Source organism: Drosophila miranda, chromosome XR (genome assembly GCF_003369915.1).
Source record: "Drosophila miranda strain MSH22 chromosome XR, D.miranda_PacBio2.1, whole genome shotgun sequence".
Taxonomy (NCBI): Eukaryota; Metazoa; Arthropoda; class Insecta; order Diptera; family Drosophilidae; genus Drosophila; species Drosophila miranda.
In genome coordinates, this window is record NC_046674.1 from 44,028,344 (window position 1) to 44,041,849 (window position 13,506).

Sequence of the window (13,506 nt, forward strand, 5' to 3'; positions counted from 1 at the left end):
TCGCCATGGAGCTTAAATTTTGTCTGAAATATTGTGATCCCATAATTGTAAAAGTAACTCTCTGTCTCTCTGTCGATTCGGAAATTAAAAAAAAAACGGAAGGGATCGTTGTGAGGTGCTGTGGCGACCGCAACTCTACATTTATACCCGATACTAACTCCGGCAGACGCCGAAATTTTGAGATATACGTTGTTTAATGACATCTAACAGGAGTGTGGATACCAAATTTGGTTGCTCTAGCCTTAATAGTCTCTGAGATTTGTGGATGCCCCAGATTTTCGTCCTTTGCGGGGGCGGAAGGGGGTGTGGCGAAATTTTGAAACTAGCTCGTCAAGGTCCGATATCACAGGAGTGTGGATCAAAAATTTGGTTGCTCTAGCTTTTATAGTCTCTGAGATCTAGGAACTCACTTTTAGCAATAGGCAAAGCCGACCATGAAACCTGTGTGTTAGAGAGAGACAGAGCGAAGAGAATGAAATTTTGTTCATCAGATTCTGCAGTCTAGAAGATATAATCATTCTCTACGATTCTGCGTTTTCTCGTATCTTTGAAATTGTGGATGCCACAGATTTTCGACCTTTTTGGGGGCGGAAGTGGGCGGGGCGAAGTTTTGAAATATACCTGTAACAGTGACATGTCCCAGAAGTCTGGATACAAAATGTCGTTGCTCTAGCTCTTATAGTCTCTGAGCACTAGGCGCTCATAGGGACGACAGACAGATATGGCTCTATCGACTTGGCTTTTGATGCTGATCAAGAATATATATACATTATGGGGTCGGAAACGGTTTCTGGACGTTTCACATATCCACTTTCACCACTTATCTAATTGTGACGCCCAGCGCCAGGAAGACCAAGCGCCAAGACCAAGACCCCCCTCCACAGGCGCTCAGGGCGCTAATCACAGACTGCGAGGCCAAGGACACCGGCCTAATCGTAGGGTGCGACGCCAATGCACACCACTGCCAGTGGGGAAGCACTGACACCAACGAAAGGGGTGAGTACCTTTTCAACTATTTACTGACCACTCAGATGGTCCTTTTAAATAGGGGGAGTGATCCCACCTTCATTATTAAAAACCGCAAGGAGGTCCTGGACCTCACACTTGCCTCTCATGAGTTACACGGGAACATCGTATCCTGGAGGGTCCTGGAAGAGCACTCCTTCTCGGACCACAGGTACGTGGAAACCGTATTCTTTTTTTCACTACCGAGACCAGCTCAATTTCGGAACCTTAGGCGGACAAACTGGGCTCGGTACTCAGACCACCTCTGTCGTGTTCTCAATGAGACTCCACCTGAGGAGGAGATCTCCAGGAAAGCCACGACTCATCTTGTTAAACTATTTACCGACGCCTGCAATGAGGCGCTCGATAAATCCTGCCCCTCTAGCAAGAGCAGAGGCCGGAAGAAACCTGAATGGTGGAATCCGAAACTGAGGGAACTCCGGAAAGCCTCCCGAAGACTCTTCAATAAAGCTAAGGCTGAAAACGCTGAGCAGAACTGGGCCGATTACAAGGCCAGTCTGTCAGTTTACAATAAAGAACTGAGGAAAGCCAAACGCGCCTCATGGCGTAAGTTCTGTAGCGACATTGAGAATAACTCGGAAGCCTCGCGCTTGCGCAAAGTTCTCTCGAAGACTACACCCACTCTGTGCTACCTGAAGAACGCCGACCAATCATGGACAACGTCCAGCAATGAGTCGCTAAATCTTCTCCTTAACACCCACTTTCCCGGCTGCGATGAAAACAGACCACACTACATCGCGGCTCCCTCCGTTGCCTCAAGTGTTATCATGAACCTGCTAAGCCAGGAGAACATTTCCTGGGCAATAAAAAGCTTCAAACCATACAAGTCTGCGGGACCAGATGGCATCATCCCTGCCCAACTGATTCACGCTGGACAAAAAGCCACTAATTGGCTCAAAAGGATATACGAGGGAATCTTCTCCCATGGATATATCCCGGAAACCTGGCTTCATACCAAAGTCGTCTTCATCCCCAAGGCAGGCAAGCCCTCGCACACTGCCCCCAAAGATTTCAGACCCATAAGTCTATCGTCCTTCCTTCTGAAGACGATGGAACGGCTTTTGGGGATGCATCTCACGGTAAATATGCCGCCTAGTCTATTCTCAGACTCCCAGCATGCCTATCGGAAAGGAAGATCCACCGAAACGGCCCTACAAACGATCACATCGATCATAGAAGCGTCCCTCAACTGTAAGGAGTACACCCTGGTAGCCTTCCTTGACATAGAAGGTGCCTTTAATAACATCCTCCCGACCGCCATCACGGGTGCACTGACGGACCTGGGGGTTGACTCCCGGACGGTGAGCCTGATCGATCAGATGCTACAATGCAGGACGGTTGAGGCATCACTGGGGACGTCAACGTCCACCAGATTTGTCAGTAGAGGCACCCCGCAGGGCGGAGTCCTCTCGCCCCTCCTATGGAACGTGGCAGTGAACGAACTGCTGCGGGAGATAGAGGGGGGTGGCTGCCGCGTGGTGGCGTATGCGGACGATGTTGCTATAGCATTCTCGGGTAAATTCCCGCAGACGCTGTGTGAGGGCCTGACAAGCACTCTCATGAAGATGTCAAAATGGGCAGACAAATGCGGTCTAGGCGTCAACCCGTCTAAAACGAAACTGGTGCTCTTCACTAGGAAGTACAAAGTTCCGGCACTGATTCCCCCAAGACTATGTGGGAAGCGCTAATCTTCAGCAACAACGCCAAGTATCTTGGTCTAATCCTCGATAGAAAGCTCGATTGGAAATTGAGCATAGAGGATAGAGTAAAGAAGGCCACAGTAGCCCTCTATACTTGCAGGAAAGCCATCGGACTAAGATGGGGAATGACCCCCTATATAGTTCGGTGGCTTTACACCACCATCATACGACCGATCATGCTCTATGGAGCGGTAGTATGGTGGCCAGCCTTAGACAAAAGGACATGCCTCAATAAACTCAGCAGAGTTCAACGCATGGCAGAGCTATGCATAACTGGCGGGCTACGCACTACTCCAGGGGAAGCCCTGGATACTGTGCTGGACCTCCTCCCCATAGATCTCATGGGAAAGAAAGTGGCAACACTTCCGCACTCAGAATGAGAGAAGCCAGACTGTGGAAAGCGTCCGCGGTTGGGCACTCGGGAATCCTGACGAGACACCCGCAATTACCAGAGAGGACAGATTATTGTGTCCCTAGTGATCTCCTCTCGACGCCTTTCCAGGTATCAATCCCATCTAGGGAGGACTGGGAGATGGGCGAACCAGAACCCGCAAATGCGGTTCACTTCTACACTGATGGCTCCAAGCTAGAGGGCCGCGTGGGAGGCGGAGTCTACTGCAGCGAGCTGAACATCAGTCATTGCTTCAGGCTCCCGGACCACTGCAGTGTGTTCCAAGCGGAGGTTGTAGCCATCAAGGAGGCCATTTCTATCGTCTCCAAACTACTTCTAGACACGCACTTAGTGTGCGTTTTCTCGGACAGCCAAGCAGCTATTAAAGCTCTAGGCTCAATATCGTCGACCTCAGCGACTGTAAATGACTGCCGCAGGTCTCTGCACGAGATCGCAGATCAGTTAGACCTCTTCCTTATATGGGTCCCAGGCCACAGGGACATCGAGGGGAACGACGCCGCCGACGAGCTAGCAAGGCAGGGTACTACAGTTCCTCTCCTTATGGAGAGGGAGCAGGTAGCGATGCCTCTGGCTACGTGCAGGCTCCTCACGCACGAATTGTTCGAGCAAAATGCCAATAGGAGATGGCAGCAAACCGTTTCCTGTAAAATCTCAAGATTGATATGGCCATATCGATCGAAGACGCGCTCAGCCGAGCTGTATAGGCTCAGCAGAGCACAGTGCTCTTCAGTTACTCGAGCCATTACGGGACACTGGCAGATTGGCACTCATGCCTCTAGACTGTCAATCCCTCATAACGACTTCTGCAGGAGTTGTCGCGACGAGGAAGAGGAGGAATCGGTCCCCCACTTCTTCTGCCACTGCCCGGCCCTTGGAAATCGTCGTCTTCGTATTCTCGGGGCCGCTTTCCTCACAGACATTTCGGACCTGTCCGAAATCAAACCGGGGACCTTGTCCAGATTCATCCAAGTCTCCGGATGGGACTGCCCTTAATTTGCAACAGCCTGTTTCTCCACGGTTTTTAGGCACTGGGAAGGGGCACACGCCCATGCGGCACCACAACGGACCTTCTACAGGTCCAAGTGAGCTTGGGAGGGTTTCATCACTCCCCCAGGCTACCGCCTGAACCTAACCTAACCTAACCGTAGTAGCCGTATTAGCGGAGAATCAATTGCCATAGTCGGAGATCAGGTCAAAACTCTTTATATTCTCCATCAAGAAACAATCAACTGAGTTGTCCTCATTTCTTATCCGTGCAACCACAATGAGCGCCACAGCAAAACAAGGCAGGGCCGGCTAGTTAAACAACAAAAATCGAAGTATAGAGGCAATATAAAGAAAATTCCGTTTTGTATAAGGAGACTTAAAAAAAAAATGTAATAATGTTAATTATTATGTATTCTTCTTTTTTATGTGTAATTTAATTTACAAAGACTTGGAGGAAACTAATATATATTTAAATACTAATATTTAATATACTAGCTCAAAAAATACTTTTCTCAAAATTGTATGTCTTGTAACTCATTTTTAGCCTGCCCTAGAATCTTAAATGTTTGCGTCCGATAGGGTAGGGTAGCCTTAAAGCAATTTTGATCAGCGTTGGTGTCAGCAGTAGTAAATGTTAGGGAGGGTATTGGCATTTGCCTCATGCGTTGCGGGCGCTGCTGATGATATTGCTGGTTTGGATGAGTCTGATTACGTCTCTGGCAGTACATTTTTGCAGAGTTAGGAGGTTGAATGTCAACAAAAAACGGCTGCAGGTTGCGACTGTGCTCTTCAAAAATGTTCTCCATATGCAACATACACTCTTGCAGTTGAACCTATTTATATAAAAATAAAATTTAGTCAATGCCTTGGACTTCAATCTTTCTTATACAAACTTGTTCGATGCTGGTTAAGTCCGTAAGTAGACCTAATAAAAAGGGAAGATTATGGCCTGTGCGAAGATGACATTTTAGCCCACTCATTGAAGCGGCTATACTCGATGCTGCTATTGTGCTAGCTGGGTACTTTGCAAATTGATGTTCTGCGGAATAACAGTTATATAGCTTATATAACAGTTATATATAATAATAAGAATAATAAAATATTAAAATACCGAATATTCGGTAAAATGCACATCCCCACAACAAAACATGTCTGTCCAGAGAAGGGTTGGTAATTTCGGCTTCAGAATTCCAAAGGGGGCTCTAAAACACATGATGGGTATATTTTGGTATATTGTAAGGAATGGGCAGATCAAGCAGGCCAAGAATTGGGTTCTCATGCCGTATTGACTAGGAATAGTTTTTCTTAGCTCAAACTTGGTTCGCCATGGAGCTTAAATTTTGTCTGAAATATTGTGATCCCATAATTGTAAAAGTAACTCTCTGTCTACATTCCTCGATTCGGAAATTAAAAAAAAAACGGAAGGGATCGTTGTGAGGTGCTGTGGCGACCGCAACTCTACATTTATACCCGATACTAACTCCGGCAGACGCCGAAATTTTGAGATATACGTTGTTTAATGACATCTAACAGGAGTGTGGATACCAAATTTGGTTGCTCTAGCCTTAATAGTCTCTGAGATTTGTGGATGCCCCAGATTTTCGTCCTTTGCGGGGGCGGAAGGGGGTGTGGCGAAATTTTGAAACTAGCTCGTCAAGGTCCGATATCACAGGAGTGTGGATCAAAAATTTGGTTGCTCTAGCTTTTATAGTCTCTGAGATCTAGGAACTCACTTTTAGCAATAGGCAAAGCCGACCATGAAACCTGTGTGTTAGAGAGAGACAGAGCGAAGAGAATGAAATTTTTTTCATCAGATTCTGCAGTCTAGAAGATATAATCATTCTCTACGATTCTGCGTTTTCTCGTATCTTTGAAATTGTGGATGCCACAGATTTTCGACCTTTTTGGGGGCGGAAGTGGGCGGGGCGAAGTTTTGAAATATACCTGTAACAGTGACATGTCCCAGAAGTCTGGATACAAAATGTCGTTGCTCTAGCTCTTATAGTCTCTGAGCACTAGGCGCTCATAGGGACGACAGACAGATATGGCTCTATCGACTTGGCTTTTGATGCTGATCAAGAATATATATACATTATATGGTCGGAAACGGTTTCTGGACGTTTCACATATCCACTTTCACCACTTATCTAATTGTGACGCCCAGCGCCAGGAAGACCAAGCGCCAAGAGGGGGGTCTTGCCCTCCACAGGCGCTCAGGGCGCTAATCACAGACTGCGAGGCCAAGGACACCGGCCTAATCGTAGGGTGCGACGCCAATGCACACCACTGCCAGTGGGGAAGCACTGACACCAACGAAAGGGGTGAGTACCTTTTCAACTATTTACTGACCACTCAGATGGTCCTTTTAAATAGGGGGAGTGATCCCACCTTCATTATTAAAAACCGCAAGGAGGTCCTGGACCGCACACTTGCCTCTCATGAGTTACACGGGAACATCGTATCCTGGAGGGTCCTGGAAGAGCACTCCTTCTCGGACCACAGGTACGTGGAAACCGTATTCTTTTTTTCACTACCGAGACCAGCTCAATTTCGGAACCTTAGGCGGACAAACTGGGCTCGGTACTCAGACCACCTCTGTCGTGTTCTCAATGAGACTCCACCTGAGGAGGAGATCTCCAGGAAAGCCACGACTCATCTTGTTAAACTATTTACCGACGCCTGCAATGAGGCGCTCGATAAATCCTGCCCCTCTAGCAAGAGCAGAGGCCGGAAGAAACCTGAATGGTGGAATCCGAAACTGAGGGAACTCCGGAAAGCCTCCCGAAGACTCTTCAATAAAGCTAAGGCTGAAAACGCTGAGCAGAACTGGGCCGATTACAAGGCCAGTCTGTCAGTTTACAATAAAGAACTGAGGAAAGCCAAACGCGCCTCATGGCGTAAGTTCTGTAGCGACATTGAGAATAACTCGGAAGCCTCGCGCTTGCGCAAAGTTCTCTCGAAGCAGAAGCTATTATCATTCGCATAATACCTATCAACAAATTTTTTAAGCGTCGGAAGACAATTGTCCTTGTAATTTTGCGCATTTACAGCCAATACTGCCAATATGTTGGTTTTTTTCATCTGGTACAGAGAAAAATTTGATCAGGTCTTCTGGTGTCTGCATATGTATTATAGAGAAAACTATTTTTTAACAATTTTTTTACAGTCGGTCCGGTTCAGCGCATTTTATTATAATTTATTGTACCAATACGTTGTATTAAATGTAATTCGTTACATAATTACCCATACTAATAAATCGGTATATATATATAAATGGAGTAAAAAATTTACGGGATTTCATAAATTGAGAATGACTGAGCCGATCTGTCTCAAATTTGGTTTTCAGCTGTTTAAATTTTCCAGGAGAAGGTTTATACGAAAACACTCCCGAAAAAAATGGATATTCTATTTTATTTTCTTTAATACTAGCCGTAGTAGCCGGCCGTCAGCCGTCGGGTGCTACAGGGGGATAGACGGATGTCGGGTCGGCTCGTCACAACTGTAGACTCGGAACGGGGCACAGGCGCCTCGGGTTCATGGCTTGCCCTGGATCCAAGGCGACTGTGCTACGCGTCATAGGATACAGGTGGGCACGAGCGAACCGGCACCCGTCGTAACTGTACACACCGGCGGAAGTGCGACTATACTCTCCCCGTGAGGGCGGCTGGAAACAGGTCCTGGTACGGTCATGTCTCTGCCAGGATGCTGGCTAATTGTAGTCGGGCGGAGAAAAGAAAACTCTCAGTGAAATAACCCCAATCCAAGGTGACACTGTCATATGCCGTGGGATGCATGGCCGAGGTTGTGCTCGGTCGCTTATATGCGGACTCTGGATACCTGCCGACCTCCAGTTTTAATAAGGCTTCCCGGGGCACGCGGGCTATGCCCCGGGCGACTAACCCCTTCCCGCCTACTCGTGGGATCAAATATGCCAAATTTAAATTTTAAAACAAAAAACACCGCAAAGGAGCACGGCACTCCTCCTAAAGTGCCGGAGGGAAAAGACCATCCCTCTACAAACGCATCTGGGAAACCAGTGCCCAAAAAGACGGGGAAGGAGACTAAGTCGGTCCACCGTCTCGAGGCAGCAGGCGCTGTGAGGAGAGGACCGAAAAGCCAATCGGGCCAATCCACGTCGGGGGCCCCAAGGGCGACCCGGTTACCGGGGGGGCGACCATGCAGAGCGATATCGCGGCTGGCGGACCCCTTGGGACCGGGACCCCCTTGACAACCCCGGCAGGCGGCACCACTGCCTCGAAAGATAGGCCCAAGTTCCAGGACAAAAGACGTGCGGTCTTCATCCTGGGCAACGACGACCCGGTGTTCCTGGCGTCTGCCCAGGGAATCGAATCGCGGCGATGGGCCAAGACAGTCCTGCCCGACTACCAGCCAGCCAAAGCTGGCAAGGCCACAGCCAAGGCCCCAAGCAAGCGGCAACGCTCGGCGGAGGACACCGCCACACAAGTCCAACAGGCCAAGAGGACGAAGACACTGAGCAACCGCTCGTTTGCCGAGGTGGCGAGGGGAAAAACCCTGATTGGAGTCCTAGACAGGGGCTCTAAAGACGGGCAGATCCCTAGGGACAAGTGGCACCTCGTGGAAAACGAGCTCCAAGACCGTTTCCTCCAGGAGTTGGAAGAGAATGGAGGACCACCGCCCAAGTGTGAGGACGCCGGGTGGCACCAAGGCAGGGTGAAAGCCATCGCCTGCCAAGATGCTCGCTCGGCGGCCCTCTACGCGAAGGCGGTAGCGTCGCTCAAGGAGGTCTATCCAGGAGCCCAGCTGGAGGTCGTGAAGTGGGAGGACATCCCCAGCAAGCCGAGGGCCAGAGCGTGGGTCTCGGCGAAGCCTGCAGAGCCGGATAAGATTCTCCGGATTCTGCAGGTCTGCAACCCCCACCTTCCCACAGCCGATTGGAAGGTGGCCAAGGTAGAGGAGAGCAACGGGCAGAGGCGCCAAATCATCCTCGTCCTGAACGAGGAGTCGGTCAGACTTCTCCACGACACGGAGGGCGCTGTGGACTACGCTACAAGAAGGTAGTCGTAGTACCGTACAAGTCCGACTCCAAAGGCATGCAACCGACGGTCGAGCCAGACCTGGAGCCCCCGGAGATCCCTAGTATGGAGATCAAGCCTGCGGTGTCAGACGTGGCATCAGTGGTGTCGGATGACATCCTAGATGGTTACGTGTCAGACGTGAGCGATCTCACTAGGGATCTCAAGCACATCGGGGTCGCGGAGGAGTTGGACTCTTCGGAGAGCGACCACGACAGGACAATGGTGGAGGTGAACCTCAGGAATGTCACTGATACTCCTGCAGATAAACCTCCACCATTGTAAGGCAGCATGCGCTGCTCTCCTGCTCCACCTAGCCAAGGGTGGAGCCGACATAGTCCTCATTCAGGAGCCCTGGATCCTCGGAAACAGGGTCTCTGGTCTGAGGACTCCTGACTATAAGCTATACGTAGCTGACTCCGCAGGTAAAACTCGCACTTGCATCCTTGCAAAAAGAGATTTGCCCTTATTTTTGCTCCCAAATTTCAGCAATGAAGACCAAACAGCAGTGAGCCTCGAAGGCCAGGGGTGCTCACTGAGAATCTGCTCCACGTACATGGGTCACGACCAACCAGACCCCCCTCCACAGGCGCTCAGGGCGCTAATCACAGACTGCGAGGCCAAGGACACCGGCCTAATCGTAGGGTGCGACGCCAATGCACACCACTGCCAGTGGGGAAGCACTGACACCAACGAAAGGGGTGAGTACCTTTTCAACTATTTACTGACCACTCAGATGGTCCTTTTAAATAGGGGGAGTGATCCCACCTTCATTATTAAAAACCGCAAGGAGGTCCTGGACCTCACACTTGCCTCTCATGAGTTACACGGGAACATCGTATCCTGGAGGGTCCTGGAAGAGCACTCCTTCTCGGACCACAGGTACGTGGAAACCGTATTCTTTTTTTCACTACCGAGACCAGCTCAATTTCGGAACCTTAGGCGGACAAACTGGGCTCGGTACTCAGACCACCTCTGTCGTGTTCTCAATGAGACTCCACCTGAGGAGGAGATCTCCAGGAAAGCCACGACTCATCTTGTTAAACTATTTACCGACGCCTGCAATGAGGCGCTCGATAAATCCTGCCCCTCTAGCAAGAGCAGAGGCCGGAAGAAACCTGAATGGTGGAATCCGAAACTGAGGGAACTCCGGAAAGCCTCCCGAAGACTCTTCAATAAAGCTAAGGCTGAAAACGCTGAGCAGAACTGGGCCGATTACAAGGCCAGTCTGTCAGTTTACAATAAAGAACTGAGGAAAGCCAAACGCGCCTCATGGCGTAAGTTCTGTAGCGACATTGAGAATAACTCGGAAGCCTCGCGCTTGCGCAAAGTTCTCTCGAAGACTACACCCACTCTGTGCTACCTGAAGAACGCCGACCAATCATGGACAACGTCCAGCAATGAGTCGCTAAATCTTCTCCTTAACACCCACTTTCCCGGCTGCGATGAAAACAGACCACACTACATCGCGGCTCCCTCCGTTGCCTCAAGTGTTATCATGAACCTGCTAAGCCAGGAGAACATTTCCTGGGCAATAAAAAGCTTCAAACCATACAAGTCTGCGGGACCAGATGGCATCATCCCTGCCCAACTGATTCACGCTGGACAAAAAGCCACTAATTGGCTCAAAAGGATATACGAGGGAATCTTCTCCCATGGATATATCCCGGAAACCTGGCTTCATACCAAAGTCGTCTTCATCCCCAAGGCAGGCAAGCCCTCGCACACTGCCCCCAAAGATTTCAGACCCATAAGTCTATCGTCCTTCCTTCTGAAGACGATGGAACGGCTTTTGGGGATGCATCTCACGGTAAATATGCCGCCTAGTCTATTCTCAGACTCCCAGCATGCCTATCGGAAAGGAAGATCCACCGAAACGGCCCTACACACGATCACATCGATCATAGAAGCGTCTCTCAACTGTAAGGAGTACACCCTGGTAGCCTTCCTTGACATAGAAGGTGCCTTTAATAACATCCTCCCGACCGCCATCACGGGTGCACTGACGGACCTGGGGGTTGACTCCCGGACGGTGAGCCTGATCGATCAGATGCTACAATGCAGGACGGTTGAGGCATCACTGGGGACGTCAACGTCCACCAGATTTGTCAGTAGAGGCACCCCGCAGGGCGGAGTCCTCTCGCCCCTCCTATGGAACGTGGCAGTGAACGAACTGCTGCGGGAGATAGAGGGGGGTGGCTGCCGCGTGGTGGCGTATGCGGACGATGTTGCTATAGCATTCTCGGGTAAATTCCCGCAGACGCTGTGTGAGGGCCTGACAAGCACTCTCATGAAGATGTCAAAATGGGCACACAAATGCGGTCTAGGCGTCAACCCGTCTAAAACGAAACTGGTGCTCTTCACTAGGAAGTACAAAGTTCCGGCACTGATTCCCCCAAGACTATGTGGGAAGCGCTAATGTTCAGCAACAAAGCCAAGTATCTTGGTCTAATCCTCGATAGAAAGCTCGATTGGAAATTGAGCATAGAGGATAGAGTAAAGAAGGCCACAGTAGCCCTCTATACTTGCAGGAAAGCCATCGGACTAAGATGGGGAATGACCCCCTATATAGTTCGGTGGCTTTACACCACCATCATACGACCGATCATGCTCTATGGAGCGGTAGTATGGTGGCCAGCCTTAGACAAAAGGACATGCCTCAATAAACTCAGCAGAGTTCAACGCATGGCAGAGCTATGCATAACTGGCGGGCTACGCACTACTCCAGGGGAAGCCCTGGATACTGTGCAGGACCTCCTCCCCATAGATCTCATGGGAAAGAAAGTGGCAACACTTTCCGCACTCAGAATGAGAGAAGCCAGACTGTGGAAAGCGTCCGCGGTTGGGCACTCGGGAATCCTGACGAGACACCCGCAATTACCAGAGAGGACAGATTATTGTGTCCCTAGTGATCTCCTCTCGACGCCTTTCCAGGTATCAATCCCATCTAGGGAGGACTGGGAGATGGGCGAACCAGAACCCGCAAGCGTTCCAAGCGGAGGTTGTAGCCATCAAGGAGGCTTTCTATCGTCTCCAAACTACTTCTAGACACGCACTTAGTGTGCGTTTTCTCGGACAGCCAAGCAGCTATTAAAGCTCTAGGCTCAATATCGTCGACCTCAGCGACTGTAAATGACTGCCGCAGGTCTCTGCACGAGATCGCAGATCAGTTAGACCTCTTCCTTATATGGGTCCCAGGCCACAGGGACATCGAGGGGAACGACGCCGCCGACGAGCTAGCAAGGCAGGGTACTACAGTTCCTCTCCTTATGGAGAGGGAGCAGGTAGCGATGCCTCTGGCTACGTGCAGGCTCCTCACGCACGAATTGTTCGAGCAAAATGCCAATAGGAGATGGCAGCAAACCGTTTCCTGTAAAATCTCAAGATTGATATGGCCATATCGATCGAAGACGCGCTCAGCCGAGCTGTATAGGCTCAGCAGAGCACAGTGCTCTTCAGTTACTCGAGCCATTACGGGACACTGGCAGATTGGCACTCATGCCTCTAGACTGTCAATCCCTCATAACGACTTCTGCAGGAGTTGTCGCGACGAGGAAGAGGAGGAATCGGTCCCCCACTTCTTCTGCCACTGCCCGGCCCTTGGAAATCGTCGTCTTCGTATTCTCCGGGCCGCTTTCCTCACAGACATTTCGGACCTGTCCGAAATCAAACCGGGGACCTTGTCCAGATTCATCCAAGTCTCCGGATGGGACTGCCCTTAATTTGCAACAGCCTGTTTCTCCACGGTTTTTAGGCACTGGGAAGGGGCACACGCCCATGCGGCACCACAACGGACCTTCTACAGGTCCAAGTGAGCTTGGGAGGGTTTCATCACTCCCCCAGGCTACCGCCTGAACCTAACCTAACCTAACCGTAGTAGCCGTATTAGCGGAGAATCAATTGCCATAGTCGGAGATCAGGTCAAAACTCTTTATATTCTCCATCAAGAAACAATCAACTGAGTTGTCCTCATTTCTTATCCGTGCAACCACAATGAGCGCCACAGCAAAACGAGGCAGGGCCGGCTAGTTAAACAACAAAAATTGAAGTATAGAGGCAATATAAAGCAAATTCCGTTTTGTATAAGGAGACTTAAAAAAAAATGTAATAATGTTAATTATTATGTATTCTTCTTTTTTATGTGTAATTTAATTTACAAAGACTTGGAGGAAACTAATATATATTTAAATACTAATATTTAATATACTAGCTCAAAAAATACTTTTCTCAAAATTGTATGTCTTGTAACTCATTTTTAGCCTGCCCTAGAATCTTAAATGTTTGCGTCCAATAGGGTAGGGTAGCCTTAAAGCAATTTTGATCAGCG

The 13,506-nt window shown here is 49.6% G+C and overlaps 1 long non-coding RNA gene across 1 annotated transcript; it reads right to left on the reverse strand.

Annotated features, from left to right (window-relative positions):
- Window positions 1–4,276: 4,276 nt before the first annotated feature.
- LOC117186411 lies at window positions 4,277–5,170 on the reverse strand. Its single transcript, XR_004471497.1, has 2 exons — window positions 5,019–5,170; window positions 4,277–4,958 (listed from the first exon to the last, which is right to left on the reverse strand). It is a non-coding gene; the product is annotated as an uncharacterized LOC117186411 (long non-coding RNA).
- Between the last annotated feature and the right edge of the window lie 8,336 nt (window positions 5,171–13,506).